General features: G+C 48.9%; 1 long non-coding RNA gene across 1 annotated transcript in view; it reads left to right on the top strand.

Moving 5' to 3' along the window:
- The window catches only part of LOC142591140 (uncharacterized), a 51,424-nt gene that overhangs the window by 12,529 nt on the left and 15,522 nt on the right, over positions 1–23,373 (top strand). The window contains exon 2 of the long non-coding RNA XR_012830355.1: positions 14,624–14,735. This is a non-coding gene — a long non-coding RNA (uncharacterized LOC142591140). The remainder of the gene's footprint in view (positions 1–14,623; positions 14,736–23,373) is intronic.

The following is a 23,373-nucleotide window of genomic DNA, read 5'->3' on the forward strand; positions in this document are numbered from 1 at the left end:
TTCGTTAAAGCTGCAACAGTACAAGTGTTCTAAAGAAGGAATTACTATTTTGCTTCAGACGGTGACTTGTTAGAGCATGTGCAGTAAATGGCAGTAGAAAATCACCGCTCAAATCTTGTCTAAAACGCGACTGTTTAATGCACCTTCATGATGTCCCCTTATCCTTACATAAAAGAAGCTTGCGACAAAGATGGAAATTGGTAAAAAAGTGCTTTGTTTTGACTATATTGCGGTTTCAAGACAAGGAAAGGGTAAATAGCTAAACCAGTTGCACCTTTGGATGTTTCTTTGTGGGCGGCTGAGATGCGTTACGCGCATTTAGTTTATCTTTTATTGAAATAAACTCTTGAGCAGGTTCTTCTCTTCTTCTGAGAGCTGCCATTCTTCTTTTTTTGCGCTGTTTTGCGAAGTGTTTTTAACGATGGTTGAATTGTTTAGCAGCTTTGTTTTATGATTCTCGAAGTTTAAAGGTATCCCGAGTGCCTGAAGATTAAGCACAACATTCTTACGTCCGCAGATGCTGAAGCAAGAAAGGAAATAAAACAAATGATAGAGAAAGGCAAATATTGAAGGTGACAATAGGCGAAGGCAACAGCTGGTATTCCATGGGGGGAGGGGGCCGTCTACGTGACGCCCAGCCCAGATGGAGAACGTTATCTCCGCCGAGGTGCCTAGAGGTCCAAACACTCAGCTTCAGCTATACCCCTAGGATCTCCTTTCCCCCGAACACGGCCAAGCGACACACGGTTAAACGCGGAAGAGGCCAACTGCCATGAACTCGAGTCCGTGATGTAGCCACACACCCAACGCCTGCTGATGCAGATGTCCCGGCGCGGTCGACAAAGAGGGGTCAAATGCCTGACGTCAGATTAATGCCTAAAGTGCACATGCAAGTGACAACGGTCGTAACTAGCCTATTAAGCAGCGTCGGAGGCGCTCCTGCGCCTGAATGCTTCTGGCGATGTGGGCGCATTCAAGGGGCCTCACACGTGTGTACAGTGCTCGAGGCCTTATCTGAAGTCAGCGACGAGTCTAATCGGAGGAGCGGGCTGCGACCAATATATATATATATATATATATATACATATATATATATATATATATATATATATATATATATATATATATATATATATTGTAAGCGTTATTCATACGCTTCATATTCTCACCTGTACATACTCATCATCACCGGTTTGGACCCTGGTGGTGGGGCTCTCACTCGGGAGAATAAAGAAGAGACTGGCTGCCTAAACCTCGTCTCACAAGTGGTGGAGTGTGCTGTCCGGTTCCTTCGCCCTCTCGCTCCCGGTCTCTCTCCAGCTTCACCTACGCTACATCCCTGGAGCTCCGCTCGGGTCGCCGCCTCTACCAACTGCACTCAACCATGTCGCAAGACCAGCAGACCAGTACCACGACATCCACCTTGCCTACTCCTGCGGGAACCCCTTCTTGGACCGTCACCACCCCTCAGAAGGATCCACCGCTATTTGCTGGGCTTCCAGGCGACGACGTTGAAGACTGGTTGGAGCTATACGAGCTCGTGAGTGACTTTAACCACTGGAACGAATCAGCAAAACTTCCTCACGTCGCCTTCTACCTAACCGGAGTTGCGAAAACTTGGTTTTCCAATCATGAGCTCGATTTGGTCAACTGGAGCATCTTTCAACACCATCTACGCCAGATTTTCGCGAACTCGTCTGTCCGCTCCGATATCGCTAAGAAGAAGCTTGCTGAGCGTGTACAGCACTCAGGCGAGTCCTACACTTCGTACATAGAGGACGTCCTCGCCCTCTGCCGCCGCGTGAACACCTCCATGGCAGAGAGTGACTGTGTAGGCCACCTGCTCAAGGGTATTGGGACTGCGGCATTCAATGCTCTTGTAGTGCTGAATCCCACTACCGTCGCCGACATCATCAGTACGTGTCAGCGTCTCGATGACCTTCATATGCTCCGCTTACACCCTGACACGTCTGATTTCAAGGAGTCCAACGACAGCTAGCTACGTGCTTTGATTCGCTCCATCATCCGTGAGGAACTGCACGCCCAAGCTTCGTCAAACCCTGCTGAGGTCCATCTGATGCCCCCGGGTGGCGGCCTACACCATATCGTGAGGGAAGAGATAGCTGCCGTGACCTGCCCGCAAATCACGAGCCCGCGCCCTATCCATACGCCAACGTACGCTCAGGTTGCCTCTATAGCGCCACCCTCCCAGCAGCCACCACAACAGGCACCTGCACCGCACATGTCCCTGAATCCTATCACTGCAAGGCCATCGCCTGTTCCGTCTTATAACCCATGGAGCCCACCTCGACCGGTTTGTTACTACTGCGGCATCCGTGGCCACATTTCCAGGTTTTGCCGACGCCGTCAGCAAGATGAAAGACGTGGCTATGACGGCTTTGAAAGGGATCAGTTTTCTAGCCCTGTACCGCGACGTCGGCGTTCTGACTACGATTATTATCCACGACGTTCCCCATCTCCACAGGACTTCAACACTGCCGGTTCATTGCGTTTCCCGTGTCGTCGCTCTCCATCACCGATGCGGCGCTCTTCTTCCCCTCTACGACCGGCTACTTCGTCCTCCGATCACCGCCCGGAAAACTAAATGGTGCAGCTTCAGGAGGGAAAGCTGCATCTTTTGGACAACGTGAAACTCCTCCGGAGCGCCCGTCAAATGTACTTTTGGTGTATGTTGAAGGTGTCCGAATCGAAGCCTTGGTTGACACAGGTGCATCGCTTTCCGTTATTAGTGCTGACTTGTGTTCTCGATTGCGAAAAGTAAAGACCCCGTATAATGGCCCTCCCCTTCGTTGTGCTAATACAGTTCTTGTTCAGCCCTCCAGTGTTTGCACTGCGCGCGTTTTCATTGATGGCATCCTCCACCACATTCAGTTCGTCGTGCTATCTTCGTGCACTTACGCGATGATTTTGGGATGGGACTTCCTGTCCTCCGCCTCAGCTTTCATCTCTTGCCGTCAGCGAACTATTCATATGACGGACACTGAATCTTCGTCCACTGTCAATGCTCATAGCCTGCGTTTTGTCCCGTCTAGCGACTGTTTCATTCCCGCGGGTAATGAGCATATTCTGACGCTGACTTCCGACACTATTATTAATGGTGATGTGTTCCTTGCACCGAGCGGTTACTGCATTTCTGGTGGGCTTAGCCTTACTCCTAGCCTAGTACGGTTTCAGGACGGTAGAGCGTTAGTCGCTGTTCATAACCCTACTTCTTCGCCAGTTGTGCTCTCCCAGGGCTCTACTGTGACATGCTTTACTGACACCGAACCTCTTTCGCTGGTACCGCTTCACACCACATCACCACCTTTGTCTACCACAACTGATTATCACACTGCTACCGCTGCTTCAACGGCCGCGATAAATCCCGATTTGACCGCTGCGCAGAAAGAAGACCTTCTGGCACTCCTGCACAAACACAGAGCCTTATTTGACGTCCACTCCAAGCTTCTGGGGCGCACTTCCGTCGCAGTACATCGCATCGAAACAGAAGGCAGTTCGGTTGTACGCCGTCGCCCGTATCGCGTGTCTTTCGCAGAACGGAAAATCATTGCGGATAACGTTGATGACATGCTCAAGAGAGACATCATTCGGCCATCCTCCAGTTCTTGGTCGTCTCCTGTCGTGCTGGTTCGCGAGAAAGACGGCTCTGTACGATTCTGCGTCGATTATCGAGCCCTTAATAAGATCACGCGCAAAGACGTATATCCGATGCCAAGAATTGACGATGCCATTGACTCCCTCCAGGGTGCAGAATATTTCTCTAGTCTAGACCTCCGATCCGGATACTGGCAAATCCCCATGCACGATGCGGACAAGGACAAGACAGCCTTTGCAACACCAGACGGACATTACGAGTTCAACGCCATGCCATTCGGTTTATGTAATGCCCCTGCAACATTTGACCGCATGATCGACACAGTTTCACGTGGCCTTAAGTGGAAGACCTGTCTGTGCTATTTAGATGGCATCGTTATTTTTTCTACAACTTTTCGTCAGCACCTTGAGCGCTTGGACGAAGTTTTCACATGCATTTCCAACGCTGGACTCCAACTCAACACAAAGGAATGCCATTTTGCCCGAAAGAACATCAAAGTGTTGGGCCATCTTATCAGCAAAGATGGCGTTCGACCGGATCCCGAAAAGGTTGCTGCCATGCTTCGCTTCCCTCGCCCTGAAAATCAAAAGCAATTAAGAAGTTTCTTGGGCCTGGCATCCCACTTCCGCGACTTCATGAGTCATTTTGCGGCCGTGGCGTCGCCGCTACACAAGTTGCTCACGTCGGGCACTGCTTTCCCTTGGACAGATGAATGCGAACTTTCTTTTCAAGCCCTCAAGCAGGCATTCACCACCGTCCCTGTCCTCTGTCACTTCGATGAGAACGCACCAACTTGCTTGCACATCGACGCTAGTGGCCATGGGATCGGTGCTGTACTTTTACAGCGTGATACCACCTCACGAGAGAGAGTTGTTGCCTATGCCAGTCGCGCACTAGCACCTGCCGAAAAGAATTATTCGATCACAAAACAGGAATTTCTCGCAGTAGTTTGGGCAATCCAAAAATTTCGGCCATATCTTTACGGACGCCATTTCACGGTCATAACCGACCACCACGCCTTATGCTGGTTGTCGTCAATCAAAAATTTGTCCGGACGACTTGGTCGCTGGGTGGTACGCTTACAACAGTACGATTTTGACGTTGTCTACAAGTCTGGGAAAAAGCATCAAGATGCCGACGCTCTCTCTCGCTGCCCGCTGCCACTATTAGCTTCGAGTACACCTCCCCATTGCTCGCCACTTGATGATGAGACTAAGTCGTCACTCCCGTTATTACCGTTATTACCTCTATCGGTTACTGACACGTTATCTTCCAATCGCGTCACTCACCTCGCCTCGTGTCAACGTTCTGACCCCTACTGCGACAGCATCATCCAACGCCTGTGCGGAACTACATCTGCACTAAATGCCAGATTACGTCGACAACTGCGACTATTTAAGCTTGACAACGATGTGTTGTACCGCTACGTATACAACCCCGACGGACACCGCCGGGTACCTATTCTTCCACGTTCGATGCGCACACAAGTCCTTGAAGCCTTGCACGACGACCCATCTGCAGGTCATTTGGGATTCCACAAAACATACCACCGCGTTAGGAGCCGTTTCTTTTGGCCAGGCATGTCTACCTTTGTGGCCAAGTACGTCGCTTCTTGCGTTCAGTGCCAACGGCGGAAACGACCGACTTCGCCCCCTGCTGGGCTTTTACAGCCCATTCCATGTACCGCGACACCGTTTGCCATCGTTGGGATAGACCTAGTCGGCCCTCTGCCCATAACGCCAGCGGGTCATCGATGGGTCGTGACAGCTGTTGATCAGCTCACACGTTACGCAGAGACCGCTCCTCTACGCTCTAGTTCGGCCTCCGACGTTGCCACCTTCTTTCTAGATGCCATTGTGCTGCGCCATGGTGCACCTCGTGTACTGTTAAGCGACCGCGGCAAGACTTTCATGTCAACAATGCTAGCAGAAGTACTCGGAGCTTGTGGCACAGTTCATAAGACAACATCCGCATATCACCAACAAACAAATGGCTTAACCGAGCGATTTCATCGCACACTAATAGATATGATATCCATGTATATCGGGCCAAACCACGACAACTGGGACAAACTTTTACCTTTCGTGACTTTTGCTCACAACACCGCTATCCAACGAACTACGGGATACTCACCTTTCTACCTAGTTTACGGCCGTTCCCCGACATTCACCATCGACGCCGCTTTCTTCAATGCCCCAACTAACACCTCGGCCAGTATACCCGAACAGTTCGTCTCGAGACTTGAGGAATGCCGTCAACGTGCTCGCTTCAACACAGAAGTCAGTCAGCTAGATCGCAAGCAACGTTACGACATCTCTCGTCGCGACGTCTCCTTTCGTCCTGGAGAGGAAGTGCTGTTTTGGACGCCCATTCGTACACCCGATTTGTGCGAGAAGTTTGAATCCCGCTTTCTTGGACCCTATATTATTAACGAACAAACATCCCCCGTGAACTATCGCGTTACTCCCGTAGACGTTTCTTCCGACCATCGTTGTCGTGGTTCGGAGATCGTTCACGTTTCGCGCCTAAAACGATTCGTTCGGCGTTCCCCTCCTGGCTAAGTCGCGGCCTGGCTGGCCGCTTGCGCGTGCGGGTAAATTAGTGTAAGCATTATTCATACGCTTCATATTGTCACCTGTACATACTCATCATGCCCGTTTTGGACCCTGGTGGTGGGGCTCTCACTCGGGAGAATAAAGAAGAGACTGGCAGCCTAAACCTCGTCTCACAATATATATATATATATATATATATATATATATATATGAATGTAGACGGTACTCTCACGTCATGCAAATGTATATACGAACGTTACAAAGCTAATGTGGTATCCCTGTACCGAACATGACCGGATACATACGTGGAAAGCGCGTGTGCGAGTGTATAGTTCAGGCATTCCATAGGGAAGCAATAAAGGCTATTTACTTTCGCGATATGCCGGAAAATGTCTTTCCAGACACACTGTAGCTCTCTCTGCCAGGTCGGTGTGCAGAACCTCCAGCGCTCTCCAGCCAGTGATGTTAGGCGTGTCGAATGTATGTTGACCCTCGAGGACACAAGAATTCACCACACGTATTATACACGTTTGCTGTTATTAGGCCAAGAAAAAAACGATAGGCAAAGTGTATGCTCTCGATGGAGCCATGACAGCAGAAAGAATGTTCTCGGGGGAGATACGGCAGCAAAGCCAACGACTGCCTTCGCAAGCCTTAGTAATGCTCCACACACATCTGAATTGCTGCATTGAAATAATTTCTCAGTGCTGAAGCAAATAGAGGCTTTTCTATTTCGGGTCCTCCTCACACGTGATGCAGTCCTGCGAAGGTGATTTCACCCAATTTTCATGGTGCGAACCAGTGTTCCTTCTGGGTCTCGGACGGTGATGAATGGTATGTACCCAACCCTGCAATTGCATTTATTAACTCGCTAGGAACATCCGAGCCTCTTGTATAACATTCCGGGCACTTTGGTGGTTGCTAACCCGACCAATCACACATTCACATTTATCTCATGTGGCTTAAGATCAATGGTTCCCACTGCGACAACTTAGGCTCAACGATTCCTACTGTCTTAGGCAGAGGGCGGGGCTAGGATACTGTACAGTCGTATGGAGATGCGACACAAGGTACAAGTACTAGGTATACAGACACGAGATACTAGCGCAATTATTGGGAAAAGACGGGAATGCGGGAGATGGAAATTCAAGACGATGAGCAAAACGTGAACAAGGTGAATGCAGGAAGCCAACGTTTCGACAAGTGGACTTGTCTTCTTCAAGGCGACGTCCGCTTTCCTCGCCGCAGTATATATAGGTGGGGTTCTTCTAAAGGGGAGAGGGTGTGAGGCGGGAGGGTGCGGTCCACAGTCCCGTATTTCTGTCGCCTGGATAAGGCTGACATCGCTGGCAATTAAGCCTTAGGGCAATTCAGGTTTTCCAATGGGAGCGATACCTGAAGTTGTGGAAAGTGGCGACCAGTTTGTAGTTCGGGTGCAGATTATTCATCGGAGCTCTGGATGTTGGCTGTCTTGCAAGCGCTTTATTGGCTAGAGCATTTAGTCTTTCGTTGCTCGTGACAACAGCATGTGAAATTATTTACGAAAACGTTATCTCTGTGTTTCTTGGCGATTTATTCATATGGAGTGAACAATGGACAAGGTAACCTGTTGCCACACCGACCACAACCTAGTTGCTTAATTTTCAGGGTTCGAATGCGCGATTATGACGACATTACCGGGCATCTTGATCGTAACTGCATGGCTATTCTGAACCTGGATTTTAATTACTTGGTGGAATATACTGAAATGAAGACAGCGTTTACCTCTTCTTCATCAAAATGTTCACTTTGTAATGTGTAAGATTATGACGACACTCTGTTCACTGTGGAGGTAGCGTGTTCAGATAGTGGAACACATTATAAAATAGTGTATTCGAAGTATCTTAGGAGCATTATTGCGGAGGAATGAACATGCGAGGGGGAGCTAGTTGTTAGTCTTCATAACATTTCGGTTGTTTTAAGCACAAAGTGTTGTTAGCTGCCGTTGTTGGAAATGTTCAAGTGGCCTTGAGTCGATAGCCAGACCCATTATACGGGCCCGTTACGAGAACAAACCGGTACTATTCGGGCAACGAGTCAAACCTTCAGACAATGTTTGCTCTGGCTGCCAGGTCTATGGCCCTCAACCCTTTGCACACGACCGCATTACAAATGCCAGTTACTGCCTGAACAAGTTACAAAAATATTATTTCCAATTTCTTTCTAATGTCTGTTCACTCTATCACAGAAGCTGTAACATCTAGTGCGCTGAAGTTTCATTTGTCGTTTCAAATAGCGACGTTTAAATGCATATATAGCGTGCCATACACGTCACTGTCATATTTTGACGCTGAGACAGGACCGCCTGTGTTCTTTTGAACACCAGGGTTCCGTGAGTTCTGCGGCGTGAGTTTTGTGTCGCCTCCTATAGGCGCTTTTCTTCTAGCTGGGCAGTGAGCTCTGCCTCCCTGGCGTATTTCGCTGCCCTTCATGCCACCTTCAGCAGTTTTTTTTCTTCTAGCTGGTCATCGTTCATATGGACTAGTGTGTAGTGTGGCGTCGAACGGTGTGGTGGGGTGTGGTGGCCCGTTGGGAACATGCACTTACCACCATTTTAAGATCGGGACTAGCATGATGTTCAACCATTCTGCTTTGCCGGTTACCATTTGATGCTTATGGCTACTCTCGGTCGCTGGGACCCAGAAATTCTGTTAAGAGCGTGGAGGATACTTACGTCAAATGGTTCAGGTTAGGAAAAAGAACAGTGACATCTCTGATTGAATTCCGCAGACAGAAGACAGCAAGTAATGATAATGTCGCCCTAAAGTCAGACATTGAAGAGTGCAAAATCTTCTATTATTGCTTTATATCGGACACATGAAAATACTAGAGTCTTTTTAGGTGGCTCCCGAAGAAAAAAGGCATGGTTTTAACCATTCTGAAAGACAGCTTTGATTGTACTTTATGCTTGCTCCGTTTGAGTTGGCCCAACATGCGTGCCCGCCGGACTTGTCATGAGAACAAAACAGGGTAACATGATTTGTCTAGAAGATCTGAAGGTGCATGAGATCTAACAGTCCACTACTAAACCACCAAGCTACGATTCCAAAGCAGACTGGACCAATTTTTATACGCACCAGAACCAGAACAAAAAGGGAACGGCCAAGCAGACAACACAGCGCTTCACTGACAATAGCAACTTTGGTTGTACACAAGAACTGTACATTTAATGTTACAATTTCATCTGTACGTATTGCAAAGCGCCGAAACGTATTGTCACATAAAAACCGCCAGTAGCCTCATATAACTTACAAAAGAAACAAAGCATGGCAAGCGGTAATTATCGAGAATAGGCAAACTGCTGACTGTTTCATATAATTGTGGCTAGTCTGATGCGCGCTCACTCACTTTCTTGATATAGTATAGCTCTAGGAGCTCACGAGTTGGTTGGTCCTCGTGTTTGAAAATACTCCCTGTTTCTTTGAAAAGCGGTTTGCTCCAGCACTTTTTATGATGGTCAGCATGGTGTTAAACTTGTCAAGCTTAAAAAATATTTGATGCTCTATGAGATGATCATTAAGGAGTCATGATTGTCCCACATACACGATAGCGCAGAAAAGAGGAATCATGTATGGTAAGCTAGGTAATCATTTGTTTACCTGGTGCGGTGCTTTGCAGTGCAATGGCAGAATTCATTAGTTCTAGTTATTTATGAGGTTTGGTTCACTTTAGTTTTCGCGGTAAACAACACACAAATTGGTACCTACCAGCAGCATGCCTAAAGTTATGAGGCGGCGTTAAAAACATTTATGACGGAGTTTGTTTTGACGAAACTAATGCATTGGCATTCAAGCACTTTCACCCTCGAAATATTACACTTGCGCAGATATACAGCACTCCCAGCATTACTGTGTGTTTGCGAATATGTACTGGCCCTCCTCATCCTGGAAGCAATCGGGAACCAGTAAGAAATTGGAGCTTGATTAAAAAAATTGTGCGAAAAATTTGAATTGGAGTGAGAGCTATAGTTTTAGCATGAGAGAAATAAGAAAAAGTAAACATGACGACTAGCATAGGAGCCATATTGTTTCCCGCAGAAACTCGCATTTGCTGTGTGATGTGTGACAGGATGCATTGGGTTCGTGGAGCCTCCAGTTCCTCGTGCACCCCAGATAGGGTCATTTTCTCAGACTGCCTAAATCTTAACAGTAAAACTGTTTATTGTCTGACTGTTGGCGACGAATTTCTGACGCACACTGCCGTGAATGCCAACAAAGATAATGAGCTTGAAAAATGTCGAGCTGATGACATGCCTAGCATCGTTTCGGTTATGGGGAACGACGGAAGTTTCCTTGTACCAGGATCATACCTGTGCACCTAAATTTATTATTCGGACTTGCTCGCCCTTATTTCACTCTCTTAATTAAATAAAAAGCCAGCAGAAAATCGCTAATTGAACATGATTGGTAAACTGAAGCTAAAATCGCTGAAGGGTCTGCAGGAGTTAAGTAGCTTAGCCACGGTAAAAATTATTCTCGGATGAAAAGGTGCTCTGGTACCCAATTCGCGCGCCGCGCTGTGGCAAGTTGCCCACGACGTGAAGGCTCTGCGGGAGTGCAACGTGAGCTTATGCTGCTGGGTAGCTCATTTGCAAGCAAAATAAAGAGAATCATCCGCTTCAGTAGATCAGCAGCAAGCTAGATCCATCTGTCTGGTGAGCACGTGGTCTATACAATTAAGCATCCAAATTTGCACTTAGCGCAGGTCTGATCTCCTTGTATCCAGAGCGGCGCTGTTAATTTCTGGCGATTTTCGCTGAGGAGCTTACTTTCTCTCCTTTCTCTTGGAGTGCACTGCCCTCGGGATCGGCCCGCAATTTCGCACCTGCCCATGTTTGTTGGCGCCGAAATTGCTGCGTCATTGCACATGGCCATGATCAAATACAGGCTCCGACCGGGTGAGAAACGCTTTCCATTTAAAACAGCCACATTGGTGAGATGCACGCTAGTATCGCAAAGCTTGAGCGGCTCACCAATTGATAGTGAACTAACCCTTCGTACGTTTTGTTCGTCTAATACAACTCACATGAAGGTCTGAGGCATAGCGGTGCGGCTATGGAGATGTCTACCAGGCGTTAAGTGCTCTTTTTATCTCTGTCCGCAACGATGAGCGATGTTGACGGATGTCTTGTGGGGTGGTGGCTCCGACAAAGTTTTAGTGGTTGAGGCACATTCTCCCGCGTTGACTACCGCAAACCCCCAGAAACTCCTGCATAAACGATATGTATACGCGATATATGCTTATCATAAAAAAAATCCGACTTGGGACACGTGATGAAGGCTGTTCGCAAGGTGGGATTCCTGGGACTGATGCAACAATTCGAACCTATCATCACCCTCTATCTTTTGATTCTTTGCGAACGTCGCTGCGTGGTTACACGTTTTATAAATTGCGAAAGTTCTTGACATTGAGTACACAACATCAAATCGTATTTCTGAAAGTAATTACAAAGTTCATCAATGCGCTAACTAAGTCTTGACAGGCGAGCACAAGTTGCTGTAAAAATTTTGGACTCATTTGCTTGGCTAGGCCTTTGCATATTGCAAAAGCGTTTTACATAATACAACCTCAGGAATTCAGGGTTGTTACATTACAAAACAGCCATTCGTTTATCATCCTCATCATCATCATCACCAGCAGCCTATTTTATGTCCAATGCAGGAAGAATGCCTCTCCCTGCGATCTGCAAATACTCCTGTCCTGCGTGAACAATTCTAATCCGGGCGCGAATTTCCTAATTTGATCCTGCCACCTAAACTTCGACCGTTATCGACTGCGCTTCCCTTCTCTTGGTACCCCATCTGTAACCTGTATGTTCCAATGGTTATCTAACGTGTGCATTACATGACCTGCCCAGCTCCTTTTCTTCTCTTAATGTCAATTATAATGTCGGCTATGCGAGCTTTCTCTATGATCCAAACCGCTCTCTTTTTCTCTCTGAATGTTCTGCCTAGCATTCTTCATTCCATCGCTATTTGCGCGATCCTTAACTTGTTCTCAAGCTTCTTTGTAAGTCTCCAAGGCTCTGCCCCATATGTCAGTACCGGGAAATGCACCGGTAAAATGCACTGATTGTACACCTTCCCTTTCAATGATAATGGAAGCTTCCAGTCAGGTGCTGGCAATATCTGCCATACACGATCCAACCCATTTTTCTTCTCTTATGAATTCCCTTCTCGTGATCAGGGTTCCCTGTGATTAATTGACCTAGGTAAATACACTCATTCACAGACTCTAGAGGCTGACTGGCGATCCTTAGCTCTTGTTCCTTTACCCGGCTATTCATCGTTATCTTTGTCTTCTGCGTATTAATTTTCAACCCCACTCTTGCACTATTTCTGTTAAGGTCCTCAATCATGTGTTTCAACTTGTCTGCAGTATTCCTGAATGGAACAATTGCATCGGCAAGCCGAAGGTTGCTGCGATATTCACCGTCGATCCCTACTCCTAAGCCTTACCTGTTTTATAGCTTGAATACTTCGTCCAAGCACGCAATGAATAGCATTGGAGATATTGTGTCTCCTTTTATGACCCCTTTCTTTATAGGCATCTTCCAAATTTCCTTGAGCAAAATCAAAGTAGCAGTGGAATCTCTGTAGATATTGTCGAAGATATTTACGTAGGTGGTCTGTACTGCTTGATTACCTAATGCCTCTATAAGTGCTGGTGTCTCTCTACGTCGTATTGGGGCACTCCGGGTGAATTTTGACCACCAGCGGATGTTTAACATGCTCCCAATGCGCAGGACGCCCTAACCTATGCTCTTTCAAGTTTTTTTCATTTAGGCGCATCGAAATTTGGTCGCCACGGCCGGGGTTTGATCTGGCTGCCTCGTGCTCAGAAGCACGACCCCACAGCCTCTAAGCCACCGCGGTGGGTAAGACAGTCTCGGAAACACCAATATTGTCATTCGTTATGCATTGCATTTTCAACATAGAGAACTTTAAGTTCTTGCGCTGCGACCACACAAATTGTATGGCAGCGTCCTTCCATAGCAGTGATGCGATGTTGGGTAGTATTAGAATAATGTCTAGTCTTCGTCAGAAAGGTGTGAACTTTTATCTCCTGGGAATACGTGTTTCATCTTTTTCGGGCAGGGAAAACACGGGGAATACGGGAGGTGAAAATTCAAGAGGATGAGCGAAAGGAGAACAAGGTGACATAAGGAGTCAACGTTTCGATAAATGCACTTGTGAAACGTTAACTCTAGCTTTCATCTTGTTTTACCGCGATAGCGTTAAGGAGCTCGTGTCGCAGAAAACCGGTGTTGTCGGCGTCGTCGGCATTGGCAGTGAGTGAAAAATGGCGGAAGGCAACTCATAAATAAAAACAACTTGCAAGATGGGCTGGGTGGCAATCGAACCAGGGTCTCCGGAGTGTGAGACGGAGACGCTACCACTCAGCCACGAGTTCGATGCTTCAAAGCGATACAGAAGCGCCTCTAGTTGCTTTAGAAACGTGCCGTAGAAAGTTATACTTCGGTGTATATCGGTAATTATGAGCATGTAAATTACAAAAATCGCAGTTAAACGCGTAGTCAAGTAGGTTTACGCTACATTTCTTCTGCACTCAGTGCGCACGCAGAGCCCTCTTGCGGCAAACACAGAAGGTCCCCTCCTCGCAATGTACGGCGCTACCCCGACTGGTGTCGTGCCACTCACCCGCGCGATGCGGCTCCTCTTTCTGCTCACAGCGTGATTCCTAGGTGCAGCGTCCGATGCGGGACACCTCTGACGTGATCGATGCGCCGTAGCGCGTCTGGCGGGAAAGCATCTCCTGCGATGTGTGCCGGGCTGCTGGCGAGGAGTCATGCGTCTGCGTGGTGCTCCCAAGCGAGATAGAGGACGATCCCATCGAGACGTCAGCCCCATGAGACGCGTCCGCCTTCATGGCGCGTCGCGGCCCGGCTGTCCGTGCCAATCACGACGTTTGGCTCGCGTAGATCGTTTCTCCCTTCCGAGACACCAAGTTCTTTTGTTCGTTCCGCTTGTTCAGGGTACACGTTTCGTCTTTGTGTGACTCAAGAGCATGCCAAACGAATGAGTGGGCGGTGCGAACGGGGTGCGATAACGCTATCGCGTTCCATTCTGGGAGGTGAAGCTTAAGCGTCCTCCAATTTTTCGTTCTGTTCTTCGAGCAGTGCAGTATGCGACTGGAAGTATACAATATTGCTCAACCTGGTATGCTTGCTTGAAGCACCGAAACTCGTCCTTGTACGCGTGTTCTGATTGCGCTGACCAGTATTCATATTTTCAAATCTTCCTCATCACGCATGGAGAACACGTGCACCATAATGCATGTTTATTACGCTAAATTAGGCAAAGCTCAACGGCGCCTCCACGTTAATCATTTTCTCTTCACATTCATAGTAACACATAGACTAATTGACTGCTACAATTTGCTTTTTACGCAGGACGTTGTGAGTTCCTAGGGCGGATTGTTGAGAACGGCCAAACATTGCGTTCTATGGATCCCTGCGTTTTTATTACGTGCGACGCAACTGGACGCACAATTAAGCTTCAAGGGTAAGTTTTACTTCCCGACCGCAAGGTTTCCACAATATTGTGTTCATAACTATTTCCTTGCATTTTCGGATCACGAAATAAAAACAAACTATTATGGAAAGGCTTAGTGCACTTCTATGGCAGAAATGTAATTCAAACTAGGTAATTGATTTTTTGCTCCTGCCAATATGAATAAGCCACGCGTTATACGCTGAACAGGAGCAACTTGCCCAACGATATGCTCTGTTTACCACTACAGCTTTCATTCACCAATGACACTTCGCACAAGAAAGCTGAACTAGTGACGGAAAAGGTATGGCGCAGAACATGCAGCACATCTTCGCAACCACAATTATTTATCACATCTGTCCAGTGTCCCCAACTTCATTATCATCGCCATTATCAGCCTATATTTAGGTCCACTGGAGGAAGAAGGTATCTCCCAGTTATTTACAGCTGCCCCCGCTTTGCACTAGGTGATTCCAACTTGAGCCTGCAAATTTACAAATTTTACTATCACACCTAATTTTCTGCCATCCTGGACTGCGCTTCCCTGCTGCCACCCATTTTCTAAGCCTAATAATCCGCCAGTTATCTATACTAGACATTACATACTCTACCCAGCTTCATTTTTTTCCCTTAACGTCAACTAGAATATCAACTATCCTCTTTTTTTCTCTTAAACACAGCACTGTTTCCTTCTCTCTTATGGCTAGGCCCAACATTTTATGTTCAATCGCTCTTTGCGCTGTCCTTAACCTTTTCTGAAGCATCTTTGTTCACGTCCAAGTTCCTGCTCCACTTCTTCACACTGGTAGACTGCAATGATTTTACACTTTTGGTTTCAGTGACAGTGGTAAACTCAGTTAGGATGTGGCAATAGCTGGCGTATGCACTCAAACCCATGTTTGTAATTCTATAAATTTCCTTCTAATAGTCAGGATCCCCCGCGAGTAATTGGTGTAGATAAACGTAGCACTGCGCAGACACTTAGGCTGACTGACAATCATCAATTATTGTCCTCTTGCCAAGCTATTGAGTGAGTGAGTGAGTGAGTGAGTGAGTGAGTGAAAACTTTTATTGAGTCTTTCAAGAGTTTTGCGGTTACGAGGTCTCCGTCGTCTTCATCTTCTTGGCGCTAGCGACTTGAGACTTCTGTTCAGCAAGGGTGGGCCCCAATTCCAAGGCTCCACTAGGGCCCTTTGGGCTGTGAGCTCGCTGCTGGTCAGCCGGCTCTCCCATTGCTCCGCACTCGGGTGTTCGTGTTTGTGGAATGCTTTGCTGTGGTCGCACTCCCAGGTGATGTGGTAGAGTGTAGGTGTGGCACCGCACCAAGGGTAGGTGGCCCTGTATTGTGTCGGAAACATCGTATTGAGCACGTATAAGTTGGGGAAGGAGTTTGTTTGTAGTCTGCGCCAGCTGGTCGCTTCCTCCTTTGTGAGGGCTTTGTGTGGTGGCGGATATCTAAATCTAGTTCCTTTATGTAAGTTCAGGGTCTCTGCGTATCCCCCCTTGCAAGCCTGTAGGTGGGTCTCCGGGGCATTCGACCGCTCTGCTCGCATCGCTTCGCCTCGAGCTAGGCTGTCTGCCCTTTCGTTCCCCCCTATGCCTACGTGACCCGGGATCCAGATTAGGTTGTGCCTGCGCTTTTCCTTCTCGGCGGAGGTGGCTCCGCTGAGTATTCTGAGGGCAGTTTTGATGATTCTGCCCCTCGTGTAGTTCCTGCACACCTCTTTTGAGTGCGTCAGTATGTTAAGAGATCGACCTGTTTTATAACCTTCCGCTGCCGCCAGCGCTACGGCAATCTCCTCGGCCTCCGCTGTGCCAGCGACCTTTGCCGCGGCATACGTGATCGGGTTTCCTTCCTTGTTAACCACTACCTTCGCGGCCACGCGTTCTTTTCCCTGTGGATATACGGCGGCGTCTGTGTATACTGTATTGTCTAGCTGGGCTAGCGTTCTGTCAACGTATTCGGCCCTAGCTTTTCGCCTGTTTTCGTGTAGTCTGGGATCCATATTTTTTGGCAGTGGTCCCACAATAATGGTTTTCCTGAGGTGGTCCGGTACGTTCGCGTATCTCTCTGTCAGTCGGCTCGTATCCCGACCCAACCTCCTCAGGAGCGCTCGTCCCGTAGGGGTGCCTCTGAGTCTTGCGGTTTGCGTACCCATCAGAGCCTCGGCGAGCTCGCTGAAGGTGTTGCTGATGCCCAGCTAGAGCAACTTCTCGTTCGACGTGTTTCTGGGTAGATGCAGAGCCGTCTTGTACGCCTTCCTGAGGATGGTGTCTGCTTGCTCTCTTTCTGCCTTGGTCGTCACGTGCTACGGCAGGGAGTTCGTGACTCGGCTGACAATTAGGCTGTTGACTAGCTTGAGAGTGTCTTCTTCTTTCATACCGTATTTCTTTTGGGAGACCCTATTGATCATGCGGCCCACCTGTGCCGCCGCCTTGCTCAGCAGGCTAATGGTGTGGCTGCACTTCCGGCTGCCTTGTAGCTACATGCCCAGGATCCTAATCATGTTCTTCTCCGGGATGTTGTGTCCCTCGAAGGTTACCTCCAGTGTCGCTTGCGTTGGGTGCTTGCCGACCCCGAGGAGCCCCGACTTCTCCGTGGAGCATTGCAGTTCCATTACTCTGGTGTAGTTTTCCACGCAGGTCGCCGCTTCCTGCAGTTTTCTTGCTTCTCTCCGAGCGATCCTTGGGTGACCCAGATTGTGACGTCGTCTGTGTAAATCGCGGGCTGGATGCCTCGGATCACCTTAAGTTTTCTTGTCAGGCCAATCATTGCCACGTTGAAGAGGACGGGCGATATGAAGGATCCTTGGGGTGGGCCCTTGCACGGCGTGGGGAAGACGTTGCTTCAGAGCTCGCCCAGCCCCACCGTCGCCGTTCTGTTGCTCAGGAAGTCCCTGACGTAATCGCGCACTCTCTTCCCACAGTTGGTGTTGTTGATGCCCTCCATGATGGCAGCGTCGCTCACGTTGTCGAAGGCCCCCTTTATGTCGAGGGCCATGACGACGTTTTCGCCCGTTTTCAGCATCGTCTCGAGCACTTTCTCCTTAAGTTGGAGCAGCACGTCTTGCGTTGAGATGTTGGCTCTGAACCCGTATATGCTGTCTGGGTACCATCGCTAGTTTTCCAAGTGCGACTGGATTCTTTTTGTGATCCCTTTCTCGTACAGCTTGCCCAGGCACGACGTTAGGGATATCGGCCTGAGATTTTCTATTCGGAGTTTCTTCCCTGGCTTCTGAATTATTACGACGACTGCGTGTTTCCACTCCGCCGGAACTCGTCCTTCTTGCCAGAGCTTGTTGAGGTAGGCCATCCGTTGGTCGATGGCCTCGTCGCTGACATTTCTGATTAGCGAGTTTCGGATTTTGTCCGCCCCCGCCGCCGTGTTCTTGGTGGCCGATCTTACTGCCTCGACGACTTCTTCTCTCATGATGGGTCGGCCCATGGCATGGTTTTCTTCGCGGCGGTATTCTTCCTTGTAGCTCTCGACCTGGTATTTGCCGTAGGATTTGACCCGGACTTCCTCAAGGAGTTGTTCGTCCGTGCCTTCGTACTGGTGGACTAGCCTCTGTATCAACTTGCTGCCTTCATATTTGTTTTTGCGCGGGTCCATGAGGGCCTTGAGGATCTGCCACGTTCTGGCCGTACTGTGGGTGCCGTTTAGCGAATTGCTAAATTGCTGACACCCCTGTCTGGCCAGCTGCGTCGCGTACTCCTCCGTTTGCTTGGTGATGTCCGCAATTTTCTTCCTTAGCTTTCTGTTGAGCTTCTGCCTCTTCCACCTCTTCGTGAGCCCGCGTCTCGCCTCCCATAGCTTGAGGAGCCGCTTGTCCACCTCCGGCGTCTGTTCCGTCCTGTCTACTTCCTTCGTGTATAGGTCTTGGATTCGCCTGAGTTGTTGGCTCCGCTCTTCCGCCGAAACGATGCTGCCTTTGAGCTGCTTGTAGTGCGCTCTAAAGGCGTCCCAGTCTGTCAGCGGAGCCGTGCCAATCTACCTCCGGATGTTGTCCGCCACCGTGCTGATCTTTAGTAAGTGATGGTCGCTCCCAAGGTTCTCGAGCAGGTTTCCCCACTCCGCTTGTTTGGCGCCCCTGATAAAGGTCAGGTCGGGACTCGTGTCTGGACTAACGCTATTCCCCTGGCTTGTCGGTTGGTTCTCGTCGGTTAGCAGCTCGCACCCTACGTTCTCTGCCGCCGTGCAGATGCCGCGCCCCTTTTTGTCCTTGTTAGTATAGCCCCATCTCGGACTCTTGGCGTTAAAGTCGCCCGCAATGATTAGAGTATTCTGCCCTAACTTTTTCGCCTCCGCAAAGAGCCTAATAATGTTCTCCTTTGTTTGTCTGGGTGGGCTATATAGATTTACGATGTAGGTGCTCTTGGCTTTTCTTTTCTTTGTGGCAATGATCTCCGTGATTACGTGCTCTATTTGGGTATCCTCGATCTCTTTGTGTGCTATGGCTACTATTTGTTTGCTTATGAGGGTCGCGGTGCGGCCGCTCTCTTGACATGTGTAGCCCCTGAGCGTTGGGGTGTTGTTTGTTTCTTGCAACATGATTACATCTGGTGGGGTTCCCCTGGTGTATATGAATTGCTGTAGGAGGCCCTGCTTGCGCTTGTACCCCCTGCAGTTCCATTGCCAGATTTCTAAGTGTTGTTTCCGTTCTGCCATGTCTGATTATTGTTGGTTGCGTTGGGGGTTCCTGCGCCGAACCTACATTCGTTGTAGAGTCTGTCTCTGGCGTCGTTGGTGGTTCTTTGCGTATTCTGATTCTTTACGTAATTTCGGAAACTCTGCTCTTGCAGGGTAAACTTTTGTTGTGTTTGCTGTATTTCGCTTTGCATCTGTTGAATTTGACTTTGTATCTGGCTCTGTAGATTCATTATGAGGAGGAGGAGGAAAGAGAAAAGAAGAAGGCAGGGAGGTTAACCAGAATAACGTCCGGTTGGCTACCCTACACCGGGGGAATGGGAAAGGGGAAAGCAAAGATCACAAGGAGAGAGAGGAGGGAAGGAAAGAATGAAATTGTGGCAAGTTCGCTGACGCGTGCGGTTTTACAGAAATTGCCTTAATAGTCACAGGTGGTCGCACAAACCCGTCGTCCTTAAGAAACACAAAAGTGCCTTCACCGCTTTATGGGCAGACGGGCGATGGGGGCGGTGTTCCAGCAGCACCTGCACAGAAAGCGGCCGATTGTCCAGTTTTTGGAAAGCTTTGGCAAGTTCTTGTCGCTCTAGGGCATATCTTGGACAGTGGCACAGCAGGTGGTCGATGTTTTCTTCGGTGCCACAGACCTCGCATGCTGCACTCTCAGTCACCCCAATTAATGTAGAGTATGCCTTTGTGAAGGCCACTCCTAACCAAAGGCGACAGAGAAGCGTAGCTTCACGTCGAGGAAGTCCGGGTGGAGGTCGGAGCTGCAGGGATGGGTTTAGTCGATGTAGTCGTGTAAGTCGTAAGTTTTGCGAGTTCCACTCGGTCACTGTGAGGCTACGTGCCAGGTGTCGAAGCTGCCTTGCAGCGTCAGTCCTCGAAAGCGGAATCGTAATGCAGTGCTCTTCTTGATGAGCTGTGCGAGCAGCGTTATCGGCGGACTCATTGCCACTGATTCCACAGTGGCCAGGTACCCACTGAAAAACGACTTCGTGGCCTTTTTGTTGCACATCGTGGTGAAGTTTCACGACTTCCTATGTCAATTGGTCATGACATCCGTGTCGGAGAACTGACTGCGTGCACTGTAATGCCGGTTTTGAATCACAGAACACAGCCCATTTTCTGGGTCTTTCCGAATCAATGAATTCCAGTGCTCGACGCAGGGCCGTTAGTTCTGCCGCCGTTGAGGTCGTGACATGCGATGTCCTGAACCGCAGTGTCATTCCTCGCGTTGGTATAACCACGGCACCACCAGAACTACACGACGTAGTCGATCCGTCGGTGTAGATGTGCACGTGGTTGCTGTACCTTTAATGCAGAAGAAGTAAGCTCAGCTGTTTTAGAGCAGGGGCCGGTAGATCTGTCTTCTTCTGTAGTCCTGGAATCGTTATCTCAACTTGTGGACGGCTCAAACACCACGGAGGAAACGCTGGCTTGGCCGCAGGTGCGTACCCTGAGGTAAACGACGCACGATGTGCACTGACAATACCGCTAAATGTCGAGCAGGGCCTTGCAGCAGTGAGGCTCGCCAAGTGGTGGGAAGGGGTCCTAGCATAATGCCTGAGATGCATACGCATTGTCTCAGCGGCAATGTGCGTCGTGATGGGGTAATCCTGCGCTAGGGCAATGGTTTCAGCCGTTGATGCACTGCGTGGTAAGCCAAGACATATCTTAAGGGCTTGGGCTTGAATACTCTGAATCGTACGCAGGTTAGTCTTGCAGGTGTTGGATATTGCAGGCAGGCTGTATCGCAGGAATCCAACGAACAACGCCATGTACAACTGTAACATAGCGTGTATAGATGCTCCCCAGCTTTTTCCTGCAAGGAGCCTGAACAGGTGACAGATAGCAGTCAGCCGCTTTTTCACGTAATTGACGTGCGGAGTCCAAGACAGGTCTCTGTCAATTACGACTCCCAAGAACCTGTGGCTTCGGCTGTATGGTATAAGTTGTCCGTTAATAGATACGCCGTAACCAGACATTGGCTTCCTCGTGAATGCCACCATTGCGCACTTTTCGCATTAAATTTCAAGTCCTTGTTGACGAAGGTAGCAAGATGTCATTGTGGCTGCCTTCTGAAGCCGAGCACGAAGCTGAAGTCGTGTCACACCTGAGGCCCAAATGCAGATGTCGTCCGCATAGATGGAAAGTCGTACGGTGCTTGGCAGGTTGTAAACTAATCCACTGAGGGTGAGATTGAAAAGAGTCGGGCTAAGCACTCCTCCTTGAGGGACTCCTCGGCTACCATAATGCTCGGACGTCGGGCCATTTTCTGTGTGCATGTAGAATGGTCTCCTCTGTAAGTAGTTGCACACCCACATATACATCTTACCACCAAGTCCGACGGCTTCTAACGTGCTAAGGATGGCTTCATGGGTGACACTATCATAAGCTCCTTTAACGTCTAGAAACAGAGCAGCAGATAGTCGCTTACAGGCCTTTTGGTGTTGCACAAATGTTATCAAGTCAACAACGCTGTCTGTTGACGAACGGCCCCGTCTGAATCCGGCCATAGCTTGTGGATAGATTTCATAGTACTCTAAGTACCATTCCAGACGTGTTAAAACCATTCTTTTCATAGTTTTTCCGACACAGCTGGCAAGTGCGATCGGACGGTATGAGGAAATGTCCAAAGGCGACTTGCCAGCTTTGAGAAGTGGAATGAGGCGAGTTGACTTCCACTCTTGCGGAACCGTACCCGTCTGCCAGGAGTCGTTGTATAGGAGCAAGAGTGCTTTCCGAGCTTGGTCTCCTAGGTTACACAAGGCACGGTATGTAATGCCGTCAGGTCCTGGCGCTGAAGAACGCCTGCACAAAGCCAGCGCAGCTTCCAGTTCTTCCATAGAAAAAGGGCATTCCATGCGGGGATCGCGTGAGAACAGTGGGTCGCCGAGCGTTCCCAGACCCGTTCCATCGGAATTTGCCTCGCCAGCAGTCTTTCTGCAGAAAGATTCAGGGACGTCAATATCTCTACATTGTAGATAAAATGCCAAAGATTTAAACGGGTGGCGCTGACCAGAGGTTGTGCGAAGGCCACGAACAGTCCTCCATATAAGCGACAAAGGTTTTCGCGGATCCAGGGACTCGCAAAAGGATGCCCATTGTCGCGAAGCCAGCTTGTTCATGTGACGCTGCATTTTCTTTTGTGTTCGTCTAGCCAATCTCAAATCATGATTTGACTTCGTGCGTCTATATCTTCGCTCCGCACGACGGCGAATGGCGCGAAGTTTTGCTAGTTCAATGTCGAAATCGGTGCGGGAAGAACTCCTCGAAAGCAGATGCGTGGTTGTTTGTATGGCATCCTTTATCGCGCCCTGTAGGTTATAAGAGGTGCCGTCACGACAACAGTCTTCCATTATTATTTTGTATTTAGGCCAATCGGTGCACTTGACGGTTCTGGAAGACTTGGAACTAGTCAAACCTTCGATCTTCAAATAGGTTGGGATGTGGTCACTACCCCGTGTTTCTAAATCGGAAAACCAGTGCACTCTTCTCGAAAGCGATCGTGACACGAAGGTTAGGTCCAAGCAGCTGCTATACGCTGATCCACGCAGATAAGTGGGGCTACCATCATTCGACAAGCAAAATTCCCGTTCAGAAGCAAAGGACACCAACGTTCTGCCTCTAGAGTTAACTTTGGAGCTTCCCCATAGGTAATGGTGGGCGTTAAAGTCACCAGTGAGCACCCACGGCTCTGGAGTCGATGTCAAAATTCCCCGTAGGCGCTCACAATCTAGACGGCTTGCTGGAGATATATAGGCTCCAAGAATTGTAAACGTGAGCTTTTTCTTCTTCACTGTTAAGCAAACGTATTGATTTGCTTCGTCAGGAGGCACTGGGTGATGTACATAAGTCAAGTCACGGCGTATAAACACAACAACCTTGCTGCGCTCTCCGTAGGTAGAGGACATAAAGCACTCATACCCGGACATTCTGATGGGAGCTGACAGGTTGGGCTCGCAAATCACGATAATGGGGAACTGGTGCGTAAAGACAAAC

This window comes from Dermacentor variabilis, chromosome 8 (genome assembly GCF_050947875.1).
Source record: "Dermacentor variabilis isolate Ectoservices chromosome 8, ASM5094787v1, whole genome shotgun sequence".
Classification (NCBI taxonomy): domain Eukaryota; kingdom Metazoa; phylum Arthropoda; class Arachnida; order Ixodida; family Ixodidae; genus Dermacentor; species Dermacentor variabilis.